The 14,869-nt window shown below is 39.6% G+C and overlaps 1 long non-coding RNA gene across 1 annotated transcript; it reads left to right on the plus strand.

Annotated features, from left to right (window-relative positions):
- Positions 1-7,415: 7,415 nt before the first annotated feature.
- LOC124164304 lies at positions 7,416-14,869 on the plus strand. Its single transcript, XR_006866021.1, has 3 exons — positions 7,416-7,447; positions 12,486-12,540; positions 14,802-14,869. It is a non-coding gene; the product is annotated as an uncharacterized LOC124164304 (long non-coding RNA).

Here is a 14,869-nt window from a genome sequence, read left to right on the forward strand (position 1 = left end):
CGTATGCGCGCTTGAGATATTTTAACGCTCATTCGCTGCAAAGTCGCTGAAAAGTGACGATATTGGGCACGAAAAATGATTATAAACTTAATAAATATATTTTTACGATGAACTAAGGCATTTTATAGCCTTGACTGTGCGCAAAAAGCTAAATAAATCAAGATAAAGCGAGAAGCGATCGTATTAAATAAATTGATTAAGAATGTCATATGTAAACATGGGCGTACCCAGCGAAGGCCAGGGGGAGCAGCTGTCTCCCTAGAAGCAAAAATCGCAAAAGTCTTTAAGCAAACTCAGTACTGAATTGAAACGAAAGTATTCAACAAATTTTTCTTCAAACCAACGAAAAATGATATGTATTAGTATAAGTTAAGTAACTGAAATAAAACTATTTTTTCAAGGAAATGATCTCATAAACTAATAAAGCGCTGTAATAATGTTCTTATAATGTTGGTTTCATTCATCTTTTCCATGCTAAAATGTCTCAACTTGGCTTGCCCCCCCCTCCTAGAACATGGCTTCCCCCCCTAGACCATGGCTTTCCTCCCCCAGACCATGGCTTCACCCCCTCTAGGTAAAAAGAAGGGGTCCTGGCAAGTATCTCGTAATTTTTTCCGCAAAAACCAGTTTATTGCGATCTCGGTTATCTTCAATAAAAATAATTAAACAAATCGTTTTATTTATAAGCCCAGCACAATGAAGCCTAGATTAACGTATTTACACTGAAAATACGCATTTTGAAAAATCCTACGTGAGATTAAAAAGAAGGCGTGGAGCAAAATCCCACGATATCTCACAAAGGATGAAGGGAGGGGTCCATAAAAAGGCAAAATTATTTTAGAAATATTACTTATTAATAGTAGATTAACCTAACGGTGGCATTCCTAGAAAATGAATATTAAGACAGTCCCAACGGTCGTGTGTCATTTTTGACCCGTAATTTTAGTAACTTTGCATCGAGCAATATTCATGAAAATTGGCACACTTATGGGGAAAGGTCCTAAGTTTTGTTGAGTTTAAGCAACATTTTTACAATTTTGACCTTTTGACCTCACAATGTGGGTCCAAACCAAAAATTTTAATTTGCCTATGTGGTTTTAATGTAAAAAATTGAGATTGAAAAATGTCTAAATTTCATTGACCAAAATGTCAATTCTTGGGTTTTCGGACTTAAGAAACCCGAAAAAAACACTTTAATTTATGAAAATTCAACCTTTGACCCAGTAAGGTCACCGTCAAGGTCATAAGGGTGGCAAAAAGAATAGCATACCAACAAAGGTGTCGATCCATGGATTTTATAGGGCACCCAAGTCATTGGTATTGTCCAAATACCCGTATTATTCACTAATTGACCTCCAAGGTTAATACGGAGGTCAAAGGCCGTAGAGGTAAACGTCCGGCCATCGTGACACCCAGGTTTCGAACCATATGTTTTCAAGGGTACCAAAGTCAATTTTTCAGTTAATAGATCCGTATTGTTGATTTGTTGACCACCGAGGTCTCAATGGGGGTCAAAGGTCATAGAGTTAAATGTCTGGCCATCATGACAACCAACGTGTCAAACCATAGGTTTTGAAGGGTGCCAAAGTCGGTTACGCAGTTCATTCATCCGTACAACAATTTATTTTGACCTCCGAAAGTCATAATGGGGATCAAAGGTCATAGAGATTTTAGCCGACCGCTTTGGCTTTCTGGCCGCTTTTGATTCAGATATTTTAAACTTCATTCGCTACTTCGATTACCAAAATTTTATCTCCCTCAATAACTTAAATAGCATTTTTTAAAAGGTGATTGTTTGTTTTTAAACTCTAGCTGAATTTGAGGATTCTTTTTCAAAACTCTCTTCTACAATTCTAGGCCATTAAGCCTGATATAGAAAGTAGGAATTTATGGTGTGGTATAATTTGAAAATTCTATCTAAAGCTGAAGAAAGAGGTAACTAGCGCGTTTTACAGTAACCAAGTATTTTCTTATACATGCGACTTCCGCAGTTTCACAAAATTCGTTCAGCATTTGAAGACGCACAGTGTAATGTAGAAATAGAAATATATTTTAATGACAATATTTTCCACATTTGCGGGCAACAAAACAGCAGCTGTTTGAACGGCCTTATGTATCATGTGCGCTGCAAAACCGATTTGATAACTTGTGATGTACAGACCTTAGATCTGAAGGAATGACTATAAAAAATAGAATGGAAATACATCCTTCTGCTAATGCTAGTTTCTTTTCTTCGTTTTCATAAATTGTTTTTACTTAAAATTTCTGTATTTTGGAGGAAGATAGAGCAGTATTTAAATATCTTTTATGGTCTTGCGTCTCCAAGTGCTTCGAAATATCATACTGCCGTGAAAAATAGAAATTTATCCGTTACATTTCACACATTCTTAACAAATTTCACAGAGTAATCGCGTCTGGATTTTTTTAATAAAATGAGATTCACTTCTTAGATGATCTTTGAATCCACATCCTCTTTTCTTACGTATTGTGACAAGAATATAAAAAATTAAATTATGTCGTAAATTGTTTAAAAAAATTTAATTGAAAACTCTGTAAGTACATACGTACAAAATTACATAAAAATATTTAATAAGTTATTCAATATATTAAATATAATTGATTGTTATAAAGCACATTTATTTTTAAAATTATTTTAATCCAATCCTCTCTTTCTTTCTAATTATAAATATGTTAATAGGTATTATTTATTCCCAGAATTTTCCGTAGCGTACGTAAATCGTAGGTGTCACTTGCAAAGCCGGCGCTAGACCTTTTTCCACCATCGCAAAATATATATAACACGAGAGCTGTCTGCTAAGTAAAAAATTATGCATTTATGAAATAACTAAATTACTTACCTAAATAATATGAATGCTGATTTGTTGACATCCCTTTTTAGTAGCGCTAGCGCGCAGCTCAATATGCATCGCATAATTGACCGTTTAAAAATTAATATATTCGAAGGCGTTGCCGCGTTACTTCGTGGACGACCGGCTTTACACCATGACCCTTTTCCTCTCTAAAATTCCCCCCGTTTACAACTTTTGTACAAGATTTCATGTTTTTATAACGATGTTCCGAATGATGCTAGATCGCTAACGAGATAAGAAAAAAATCCGCGGAAGTTTACAAAGGGCTTTGTCTTCATTTTACTGCCACAACATTTTTTCGTCGCTGCCAATGCCGAAAAATGCCACTGTTCATTAATTGTAAGTTCACCAATCCAACCATGGCTGAGAGAATATTTCTCGTACATAACGCAATAAATATTAGTACTTTTAATTGAAAAATCGCGAAGAAAATGGTCAAAATACCGCAGTGATACAGTGAATCCCCATTCGTAGGCTTGCGCTACGACGATGAGCGTCCCAACCGTGACGTCACGCCACTTTAAAAGTGGGAGGGGAAGGAAGGGAGCGGAGGGGAGATGTTGGCCACACGGCGAGACATGGGTAGGGGTGGGAATGGCGGGTCTAGTTCTTATATGGTCTAAGTCTGTATCTGTGGAAATCGACTACTGGTGGAATCGACTATCGACGGAATCCACTATCGATAGGTCGAAATCACGGGCGGGAGTCCAAATCTTGGCATTCAAAAAAATTAAGTTTCGCGTTATGACTTGAGGAATAAATTCCACTGAAAAATATCTTTTTTGTTTCATCGCCTCAGTAGATAAAAAAGCACGATTGAAATCACATTTCGAAGAGCATTTTTCTTTATGAAAATAGGGACTTTTCATGGCAGGATTTTTTACATCTTAAGGCAGTTCATTGATTTTTTAAATTAATCTGCATTTCTTAATAACCCAGGCGGACGGCGTTCTTGGGTGTTCCGAACAGAAATGATAAAAAACTCTCCAGCACCGTTATCAGCCTCCTTCATTTTTGCCAGGGCTGCCTGAAGCCAACCGGGGAAAATAAATTCACTGATGAATCAGTTTAAAGATATTAAATGAGACGACGTCTTTATCCAATGAAACCAGAAGGAGAATAAGAAGAGAGTAGCGGCTCGAGCCGATACCTTTACAAAGAATGAATATGCATGTACAAACGTAATTATTTGCTTTGCCAACCTCGCTGCCGTGAATGACACCTGCCCTTTGCGAACAGGTCCCACTCCATGTTTTCAGGGAAGAGTTAGCTGGTAAGGTTTTCCAACTAAATTCCAACAGTTTTTTTCACGTGACACCATCACGTGGACTACCATATTCGTCTGGCTCCTACCCTTCCACATATTTGGCGTGAGTGGCCCTTCCTGAGGTAATTTAGATTTATTCCTGTCAGTTTAGCTCTTGGGGTCATAGGAGCACGCAAGTAACGGAAAGGTTTTAGCCCATTATAAAGGACGCTGTGTATACTGAAGGCTACATATGGAAATAGTATACGGACAGAGTAACCTTTAAAGGGCACTAATTGTTTACTAATGGCTACACAGTAGCGGATACAGAAAAAACTCTAGAGGGGGGCGCAAAAGATATCTTGACCAACCTTTGCTTTTATCCTAAAAAAATAATCAAGTCACATGCAAAGTTTAAGAAAGTGTTATTTGAACTGAGTATACGCACATGAAATACAAAGCCATCTTATGACATAAAAAAGTTAAAATTGTAGTCCTGCAATGTTTGGTTATGCGGGCGGCCAGGAAAGGGTTGGGGGGCGCGCCTCCCATATGCATCCGCCACTGAGATTACATATGGAAACAGTATATGAAAGGTATACATATACCTCTCAGATACTGTTTCCATATGTAGCACATACGTATACAGTATATGAAAGGTATACAGATACCTTTCGTATACTGTATACGTATACGCTTCAGGATACTGTTTATGTATACTTAGAATCTAAAACATGTATACAGTTTCTTAAGGAAACAGTATACACCCGGTATACTTACGGTATATGTATACCGTTACCAGTGTGCTGTCTGGGATATGCCCAATTCATTACGTTGCGCTCTTAAATTGGAAAGGGATCTCAACCTTGTCTTGAAAATTTCAGTACAAGACGGAACATGTAAAGAATACTCACACTTACCGCTTGACCAACTAACGATATAACGGCAGTCTTTTCTACAATTTCCACTATCCACAGTTTTCGATAATAGACCGTTGTAAAATGAAAAAATAAATAAATCATCAACACATTTCAATGCCGTTCATATGTTTAGAAGCACTAAAAAACGTATGAATTGGCCACTTAGTTGTAATTTTAATTTATCATGTAATCATAAATAGAAAATAAAATTCAGTTGTATATCACGTAGTAATTCATTATTGCAATGCTTCACCTGCGACGGTTCCGGAGCAACAATGCTTTCGAAACCATACGCCAACCGTTACTACGGGACTATTGTTACTTACGAATGCATCAAGCAATCAGACAGACATCAAGAGCGAACAGACGTAATTGTGAAAATAGTTTTTCGGCAGTTAATTGTTCAAACTTGCAATTCAGCATGGGCCAGTGCATGTGTCGTAAGTGTCATAACCATTGTAGGATAGTATTTTTAGACCTAAATCCACTAAATATTGGCTGATTTTAATTGAAATACGTGGCGGAAAGGATATTGCCTAGCAACCACTTGGATATAATCATCATGCATCCCTTGGCTGGTCGGTCCTCGAAGGATTCGACAGTTTTCGAGGGCCAATGCACAAAAAGTTGCGTATAGTCTTAATTTTGGGAGTAATATCCCTCCGAACGGAATTAACTTAACAATATTCGGGATCTTAAACCTGATGAGTTCGGTTCGATGGCGTGCTTCCTGAATTGAAGCGCAGAGTTCATGCTCTCGTTCTCTTCGTTATGCGAAATCGCTTTCGCTTAATTTCTGCGAGGGCCAATTACTGCGACGAAGCGTATCCATAGTGTCTTATTAAATAAGAATCCTAATCAAAGAAGAAGTAAGGCCTAATGTGTTCTTAAATCGCAGATAACCTATGCCCGAGACCTGATTGAATTGAATTGATTGTCACATACAAAGAGAAATGCATAACATAGGAATTTAATCTGCAACTCTTAGCTGATTATGTATGTTTGCATGCAATTTAATTGATATGAGGTTCATAAATTCGTTTTTGATTGGAAATGAATGTGGGAAAGGTTGAACTAATCGTTTAAAAAATCAATTACTCGCTAAAGTGTCCTTTCCTCAATTTTAGTTGATGAACTACCAGCAGTCCTGTGTAATAATGGTAATATGTATATTGTAATAGGCAGGGGCGTATTCAGGACGATATGTTAGGGGGGCACGACCCGGGGGGGTAATATTTGAACATTTTTATCTCTAAAAATAACATTTTATGCTATTTTGGACGTTAAAATTAAGCAATTCATGGGTCGTCGGGAAACTTTTTTTTGCTAAAATATATTGGTGGAGCAGAATATATTTTTTTATAGGTTAATATTATCCTCCTTATATGAAATGCTTTTGGTAGGTTGGCACGTGCCCCCTGAGACTTCTTTCACCCCCACCCCGACTACGCCCCTGGATATAAATTTTTTACTTCATAGTAGCGTATTTATCCCTTTCGCATCCTTAAGAGCCTGGCCCAGTGACGTAACTAGGAATATGCATTGGGAGTGGGGGAAGGGTTAGGCCTGAGGGGGCGACCTCCCCCCCAGGCATGCCATTGTGAAAAATGGCATGCCTGGAAGTAAATTTTACATCATTTTATGCTTAAAATTTAACTCACGGCAGATGCAGTTATTATACGGAAAAACTAGTCAATGGTTTTAAATATTCTTTTTATTTCTCTGAGGCTGGGGGAATCTATCCCCCTTCGTGGAGGAATTTATCCCGCTCATACCACCCCCATCGTTACGCCACTGACCTGACCTATGTAACTCCCTACGGGCCATCCCTTACCCTTCTTCGCATCCACCTACCCTTGGACGATCGTTTTCATATCGAGATTATAGGACTTTCATATCCTTCATTTCCCTCCAGGCAAGCGAAAACGGCAGGGCGACTGTCAAGACGCGTATCGGCCCGGAGGGAGCGAGGAGGCCTCCCGGGATGATGTCCCTCCATCGGCAGAGGTTGCGGAGCGACTCATCACCGTGAATGAGGCAAGGGAAAATCCACCACCCCCCAATCCGCCGATGGAGGGCGAAGAAGGAGAAATCGTCCCGGGTTGGCTTTTTGAGCGACACCATATTGGGGCGGGTGATGCTGGCCCAGTTGTGGGCCAGGACCCTCCACGGCACATACCGAGGGCCTTTCAAGGCGTCGAGGGGATCGGCTACCTCAACTTCCACTTGCGAATTACTGCGGAGGAAGTCGAAGGGCAGTGGGTGATCCGCAGGGTAGAGGTAGTCGCCCCCCTCGACGTCGTGGTGGTCTACCCGGGCCACCCAGCCTTCGCCGTGGAGGTGCGATTTCCGCCGGCCGGGCCCCATGGAGACGGTCTCGCTTGAGGCCCGCAGCCGGCCTCCATCAAGAGGTGAGTGAATCATCTTTTGCGTGGCAATAATGAGTATTTTGAACACTTTGAAGCCCCAGCCCTATCCAATCTCACGGGATACCATGCATTACCATCACATCGAGATATAAAATTCGTGAATACTTACACATTCATTGGTACCATCAGTTATCAACTCATAGCTCTTGATGTTGGTTCGCTAAGTAGTCTGCATTTACTAACTACACAGCAAACCGCCACTATAGGCGTGTGGCAGAGGTTGTTGAATCACCAGCCGCGGGCAAAAAAATGTTAAAAGTAAATAAGGTGCTTATTAGAGATATTTAACTGCATAATCCCAACCAGAATTTATTAAAACGACCGGAATTATCTCGAATATTCTTGGAAACAACAAATGCCTAAACATCCGTATAGCAAAATATCTCTCTTGCGTGATCGTTTCTGTATCTGTGAGTTAAACTCGCCCCAACCAGCCAGTTTACTAATGAAATTTTAAAATAGCGCATGTGTAATGCTGGAAGCTGAGAATATTGTTTGCGTGAAGAGAAAAATGAAATTATTAGAGCGAGATCAATAAGAAAAAATGAACAATGATAAAGAAACGCATGCAAACAATCAATCGATCGATCAATAACAATTTTTTGGACAATTTTGACATATTTTTGCGCAAGCCCGAGTATTCCTCGGGAAATATTTCCCTCCAGGGACTCGGGCCCGATTAGAACTAGGGCTGTCGTATTTGATTCCGTGGAAAAGAATTCCGTACGTTTTTCTCGAGCCCCAACTATTCAGCCTTTTTATTAAGCTCTTTATCTAGTCTTGCTTAAAAGCAGGAATGGCAAGTGAAACGAAACGAAAGGCAAGACCAGTGAAATTTCAATAGTTTCGTTCCCTGGAGCGAAATGTAGAAACGAAACGAAATGAATTTAATCCCGGGGAGCTAAAGTCAGGGTCAGTGGCGCCGACTCCATGGGGCCTGAGCCCCCTCAAAAATTCGTTATGTGTGTGAGGAAAAAAATGTGTCGGGCTTGTCGATTTTCCCCGTAATATCCAAATATCGAGATCCGAGTTATCAGGGTTCTAATGTTGATCATATTACTCTTCTAAAATGCTTAAAAAACTTAAAACTCACTACTTATAAAATTTGTCGGGGCAAGATCCCCGGTATGCCCCCCAATATTTTTTGTAAGTCGGCATCCCTGCTCAGGGTCGAAACGAAATCGGAGTCGAAACTACTTCGGGTCGAAACTTTACTTAAACTCTGGGACGAAACGAAACACAGATAATGTTTGGCACCGGAGGTAACACGTGCTTCACCTTCGAACAGTTAAGTTTCGACCCACACACCGAGTACGAAGTGTGGTTGAATGAAGGAGAGGTTCGGCTACCGCCATTAAATGCATGGTGCACTCGAATTTTTACTACTAACAGGGGAACGGTGAACGCAAACTGGCAGTTTATATGTTTAACCTCTCTACATGCATGTCAAACTTCATGGGTCGAAACTATTCTCTCTTATCCCCCTCCACTCAACTTCTGGGATCGAAACTTAACTATGAGGAGCGGAGTTTTGATTAATTTAGTTTCGTTGCCGGGAATAAAGTTTCGTCCCGGGTTGAAACTGAACCCCTGGGTGATTTTAATTTCGTGCGGAAACGAAAATAAACCTAAGCCTAGTATTTTCGTTTCCCTCCGGGTCGAAACGAAATATTTTCGTTTCACTTACCATGCCTGCTTAAAAGGTGATGTCATTTAGCGGTTCCTGAATTTCTTTTTCGGATTAGGAAATGTTTTATTAAAACAAATCAAAAGCCCTTGGCTTCTCGCAACTTATACATGTAAAATCCACGGGCTTCAAAATGTTACGACGTGGGACCAATCCCCAGTGCGAGTATAGTATGGCCTACACTGCCTACAGCTTCAAAATTCAATGATGGACGAATACTTCTTGTCCTTTTTTCTCACTGACATGCCTCGAGTTTATTGGATTTGTATGTCGAGGGAATGAGAAGGAGAGAGTAGGGGGTGGGATTTTGTTCTAACTCGAGAAGGACCGGGGTCGCTGCATAGATGGACCCATATCCGTCATTTTAGCGTGTGGTAATCATTTAAAATATTTCTTCGTTTCTGTTAAAATTATTAGATAAATTCATTACACATAACCTTTTCCTTATTTTTCAATACAACTGAGTAATTTGTTACAAATAATTTTAAAATTAAAAATTAAAAATGTACAGCGGTTACGTCTCTCCTGCCTCGCCTGCCTTAGCTTACCACACGTCAATCATTATGGCAGATACGCTGCTTATTTTAATTCAAAATGTAATTTTCAAGGAATTTCGAATGCATAAACGTGCTAATTAAATCATCAAAATGGCCAGGTTGCCCGTCAATATGACAAAATAGGGGCCTCGAGCAGTGGCGTAGAAGTGGCGGGGGGGTTTTGGGGAAACCCCTCCCCTCCCCCCCACCCGAGAGCTCAAATGAAATTTTAAAGTTAAATCCAATTTACTCAATTGGATTTATATTACTCATACAATAATGTAAGGATACATGAAATATCGCCCAGAAACCCTTTAAACTCACTGTTTTGAACCATTAATCATATTTTTTTTCTGGGGGAGGGCCCCCGCACCTCCCACTTTCGTGGCGGGTATTCTATAACCCCCAGACCCCCTGAATTAGTTGCGCATAAACCCCCTAACTTTAATTCCAGGCTGCGCCGCTGTCTTCGAGTGCTAAACAGAATTAGGTACAGCAATCGATACATGGGCGTACCAAGCGAGGGGGAGCAGGGGGCAGCTGCCCCCCCCCCCCCAGAAGCAAAAGTAAATTTAGTTCAAATCGAAATTTTTGAACAAATTTTCTTTTAATTCAAGAAAATTGATATATAACATATATAATTAAAATAGAAATATTGTTTCGATCAAATTATTTTAAAAATTAATAAAGCGCTGTTATTTTTGTTTCCTTAACTTTTTCTTTGTTACAACTTGTACGACCATGGCATGTCCCCCTCTAGTTTTGATCCTGGGTATGCCCTTGAAGTGATGGAAAAAGTAAGCAAAAACTTGATGGCCAAGGGGTACTTTAAAGTGAGTCTCCGTTTTGTGCTGACATCGAGGGGAAATTGAAATGCTCCTCTAAATATCAAGTCGATCACGTTTGTTTTCTTTACCTAATTTCTCCACCAAACTCTGTTCTGAAAAAAAATCACTTGTACCCCTTGGCGTCTCACCCACCTCATTTGTAGCTGAATTATTTGCGCTATGAGGGAAGGGTGGGGAAAGAAAGGCTGAGAGAAACTCGGCTTTGCCATTAGCCTGATCTTGACAAAAGGCGCCGAGGAGACCACGGTTTGAATTTCCATCCGACAGTACTGACAAGGAGACATCGCCAAAGTGATTTTCGGGATCTACATGCGGATGTTATTTTCTGAAACTATATAGGTAAGGTAGAAAAAGTGTCACGGTCAAAGTGTCAAAAATTGATATTAAATTTTAAAAATCGTGAAGTAACTAAATAAAACGAATGGGTGATTTCAAAAATTAGAAGAGAGAAAAACTATTTCCGACACTGGGACTCGGTCCCTAGATACTTTATACAGGTTTAATAACTAGCGCCCTAGACCACACCGCCATGGCCATATTTGAGAGATGGAGATTACTCAATGGATGTGATGCTGCGCGAAATCTTTACAAGCGAGCATCTCTCGAACCCGGGCATATGTGGAAGAAAGCCATGACACTTTTTCTGCCTTACCTATATAGTTTCAGAAAATAACATCCACATCCAGATCCCAAACATCACTTTGGCGATGTCTCCTTGTGAGCTTTAAGTGGCCTCCGATGAGCACTCCGATGAGGAGAGGTCAGGCAGTCTCTGAAAAATCTCTGCCATCGCCAATATATGAACTCGGTGAATGCCTCACTACTTTGAACCCGGAACATGATGATTTTTTGTGGACATAAGCCTACATTAACGCCTCTTTTAAGAAAATCTACCAACCTTCGATCAAAGTTTTAGTGAATTATATTCTACCGCAGTGGTGTAACTATGGGGGGGGGGGGGGGGGGAATGAGGAGGATAGACAACCCCCAAGCCCTCAGAGAAATAAAAAAAATTTAAACTATTGCCTACTTTTGGTATTCAATAACTGCATCAGCTCAAAGTTAAATTTAAAATGCAAAAACGATGCAAAATGTATTTCCAGGCATGTCATTTTTCAAAAGTTTTCCCGGACCCCTTGGGCAGCGTATGATCCACGGGGCGGAGGGGCCACGTAAATGCCTAGGTTATCGTTTCATGACATGATGTGAATCAAATAGCCATACTTGAGACACAAGATATTTCGTCGATATGAACAGCGATAGTATGGCGAGTGTGAAAACTGGATAGATCGCGAAACACAGCCAAGCAAAGGAATATGGATTCACACACTAATGACAAGATAATATCCGCATAGGGTGCACGCGAGGATTGCATTCCTGCTCAGTGCTAGCTGCGTTTTTTTCCAAATAAAATAATCTTTATGACCTCTTGGTTCTCAGGCATTTTCTAGGAATTTTTTCCACGTATGTCAATTTCGAGCTTCTCAAAACTCGTCGGTGTCCATCTGCATCGGCTGTATTCTTCGAATTAGATTGTCTTCAGCGGTTTTCTGTTTTGGGAGTGGGCGTGCAAAAATATTTTAAGGATAATTTTATGGCAGCGGAAAACTTTGATCTAATAATATGAAAAGAGAGATAAAATAATTTCATGGATGACTATTTATTGGCTTTAAATTGTTGGACTAAGTTAAGAATTATTAAAAAGAAATATGATTCGAACCCCGAATTATTCATCAAATTATTAAAAGGATATATTTCTTATTTATAATAATAACAAATTTTGGATGGCTATTGTAATTATTATATAATCTACAATTTGTCGGTTGGTAATATTGTGTTTCTAAATTTTAAGTACTTAATGATAATATGTGCTACCTATCAAATAAAATACTACGCTAGTAAACGCTATTCAAAACTATAATTTAACCTTTATATTTCCTTAATTTTAGGACCATGACATCTCGGTCCTCCCCGCCCCAAACATGGCGCCAAGAACAGCCAAAGGTATGTGAAATATGCTATTTTTATTGTCCCTATAAACGTTTTGTTTCTTAACCTTTGCACTTATTTTTCACTTATATAAAATGAGAATTTTCTACTTAATCATTATAATTGTTGTTGAAAAAAATAAATTCCCCTAGGCCGTACTATTTGCTGGGCAAAAAGGTGGGAAATTGAAAGGATGAGAGGGGGTGCAAACCTGAGTGTATGTGTGATTGCGACCTTTGTTCCTTGGAGCAAATCCTCTAGGTGCGTGAGTGAGCTTATGCGATTGATTGTTTCATAGTGTTTCAGCTTTATTTTTGTGTATTTAAATAGTTGGACCTCTCTGTCATCCTTCTAACTTCCCAGCCCCCCACCTTTTTGCTCAGCAAAGAGTGCGGTCTTGGGGAATTTATTTTCTTTCGACTGTTAAACGGCCGTAGATTGTTCAATCACCTGTATAATTATTTTGGCTGCTATACATTTTGCCATTTACCATACAGCATAAAATACCACGTAGTTTAAACATATCCTTAATAGAGCTTAAAATGAATGCGTTATTGATATTACATAGAAGCAACATTGCAAGCATACTGGGTTAAACTAGGCAGGATAATGGTATTTTCCCCGCTTTGAAGCCGTGTTGTTATCGATAACAATCGTCAAAACGCTACGGATATTTTTTATTTAGGAAACTCCTGCCATACACCTGATACTATTTCCTTTTTAATATCCTGACAACAAATGTCGGCCTTCATCTCGTATTTTCGGCTCCACCTCTAAGGGCTTTGCATAGTACACTAAATACTAAGCCGTTTAATGTACTGATTGCACTGGAATGTCGTCAAAGTGAATTTCGTGAAGTACTAAAGAATCGCTATTGTCATGTTTGTGTGCTCATTACCTCATTGGGTTTTTCGAACAAGATGTTGAAGTCACAAGTCCACACTGTGGCACATGTGGCGAGGGTCGTGCTTACTTAGTCACTGTCAGGAGTGAAAACCCCCTATTTTGTCGCTGGTCGGCGACGACGAATGTCAAAGCACTGCAGAAACAAGTGACTTTGTATGCAGTCACGCGCACGGGTGCAAAGTTAAATACACCAAAGGATGAAGCTCGCCATTAAAAAAATATTTTACTTAGCCGGGATTCGAATAGTTTTGTACCAAAGGCGTACCCAGGACCATAACTAGGGGGGCAAGCCATAGTCTAGAGGGCGGGGGGCAAACCAAGTTGTGACATTACTTTATGAGATTATTTCCTTGAAAAAATAGTTTTATTTTAGATACATATCTTATACAAATACATATCATTTTTCGTGGGTTTAATGAAAATGTCTTGAATGCTTTCGTTTCAATTCAGTAGGTACTGATTTTCCGATTTTTGCTTCTAGGGGGGGGGGGAAAGGGGAGGGAAGACAAACGATGGTAGTAGCAAAATGGACGGTAAAACTTTTGGCAAATAAAATTTATGACTATTGGTTTAGAGGCGTAACTGCCAGATTACATGACAGGAATTGTGAGAGACAAATTCGATTCTTGAGATGGTTTAACGACTTCCTTTGGAAATTTTGCTCATAAAAGGCTTTTTATAATTTTTAGAGACAAGTAAGGTTTACACATTTAATTCTTTCATCGATTTTGATATTAATAACAGTGATAAATAGTTAAAAACTGCGACAAAACAATGATGAGGCGGAAGCGATTGATTCTTACACCAAATATATACATGGTTATATAATCACTATCACGTATATAATTTACGCATTGATTTAATTTTTTTAGGAACGGAAAATCACCATAGCGTCCATCCATTAATTACGTGAGGCGATTTTTACACTCCCTACCATCCCCCCTTGGTGAGATATCGTGATAAGTATTTGGCTCGACCCCCACCCCTTTCCTCTAATGTCACGAGAGATTGTTCTAAAGGCGTATTTTCGGTGTAAATACGGTAATATGTGCTTAATTGAGTTGTGTTTACTAGAATAACAATTTGAGATCAGTTAAAAGTAGTTTCTAAGATAACTGAGATCGCAATTGTACACTGTTTCTTGCGGAAAAAAATTACGTAATACTTGCCCGCACCCCCACTCTCCGGCACGTGAGATTAGTTGAGAATCGGTTAGATCGCCCTAAACGCCTCGCGTAATTAATGGATGCCCCCATATTGGTTGAGAATAATCAATGAAGCAGTATCAATTTGGCCATACGTGATGGTGCTTCGGTAAATTGCTGTATCTTCTGTTGCATTTAATCTTATACTTAAAATTCATTTCCCAGGCCAGAACACCAGGCCACCTCCTCGCTCCAACCCTGGAGATTGCGTCCATGCAGGTAGGATACCTTTT

The sequence above is a fragment of the Ischnura elegans genome, chromosome 8 (genome assembly GCF_921293095.1).
Source record: "Ischnura elegans chromosome 8, ioIscEleg1.1, whole genome shotgun sequence".
In the NCBI taxonomy this organism is placed as follows: domain Eukaryota; kingdom Metazoa; phylum Arthropoda; class Insecta; order Odonata; family Coenagrionidae; genus Ischnura; species Ischnura elegans.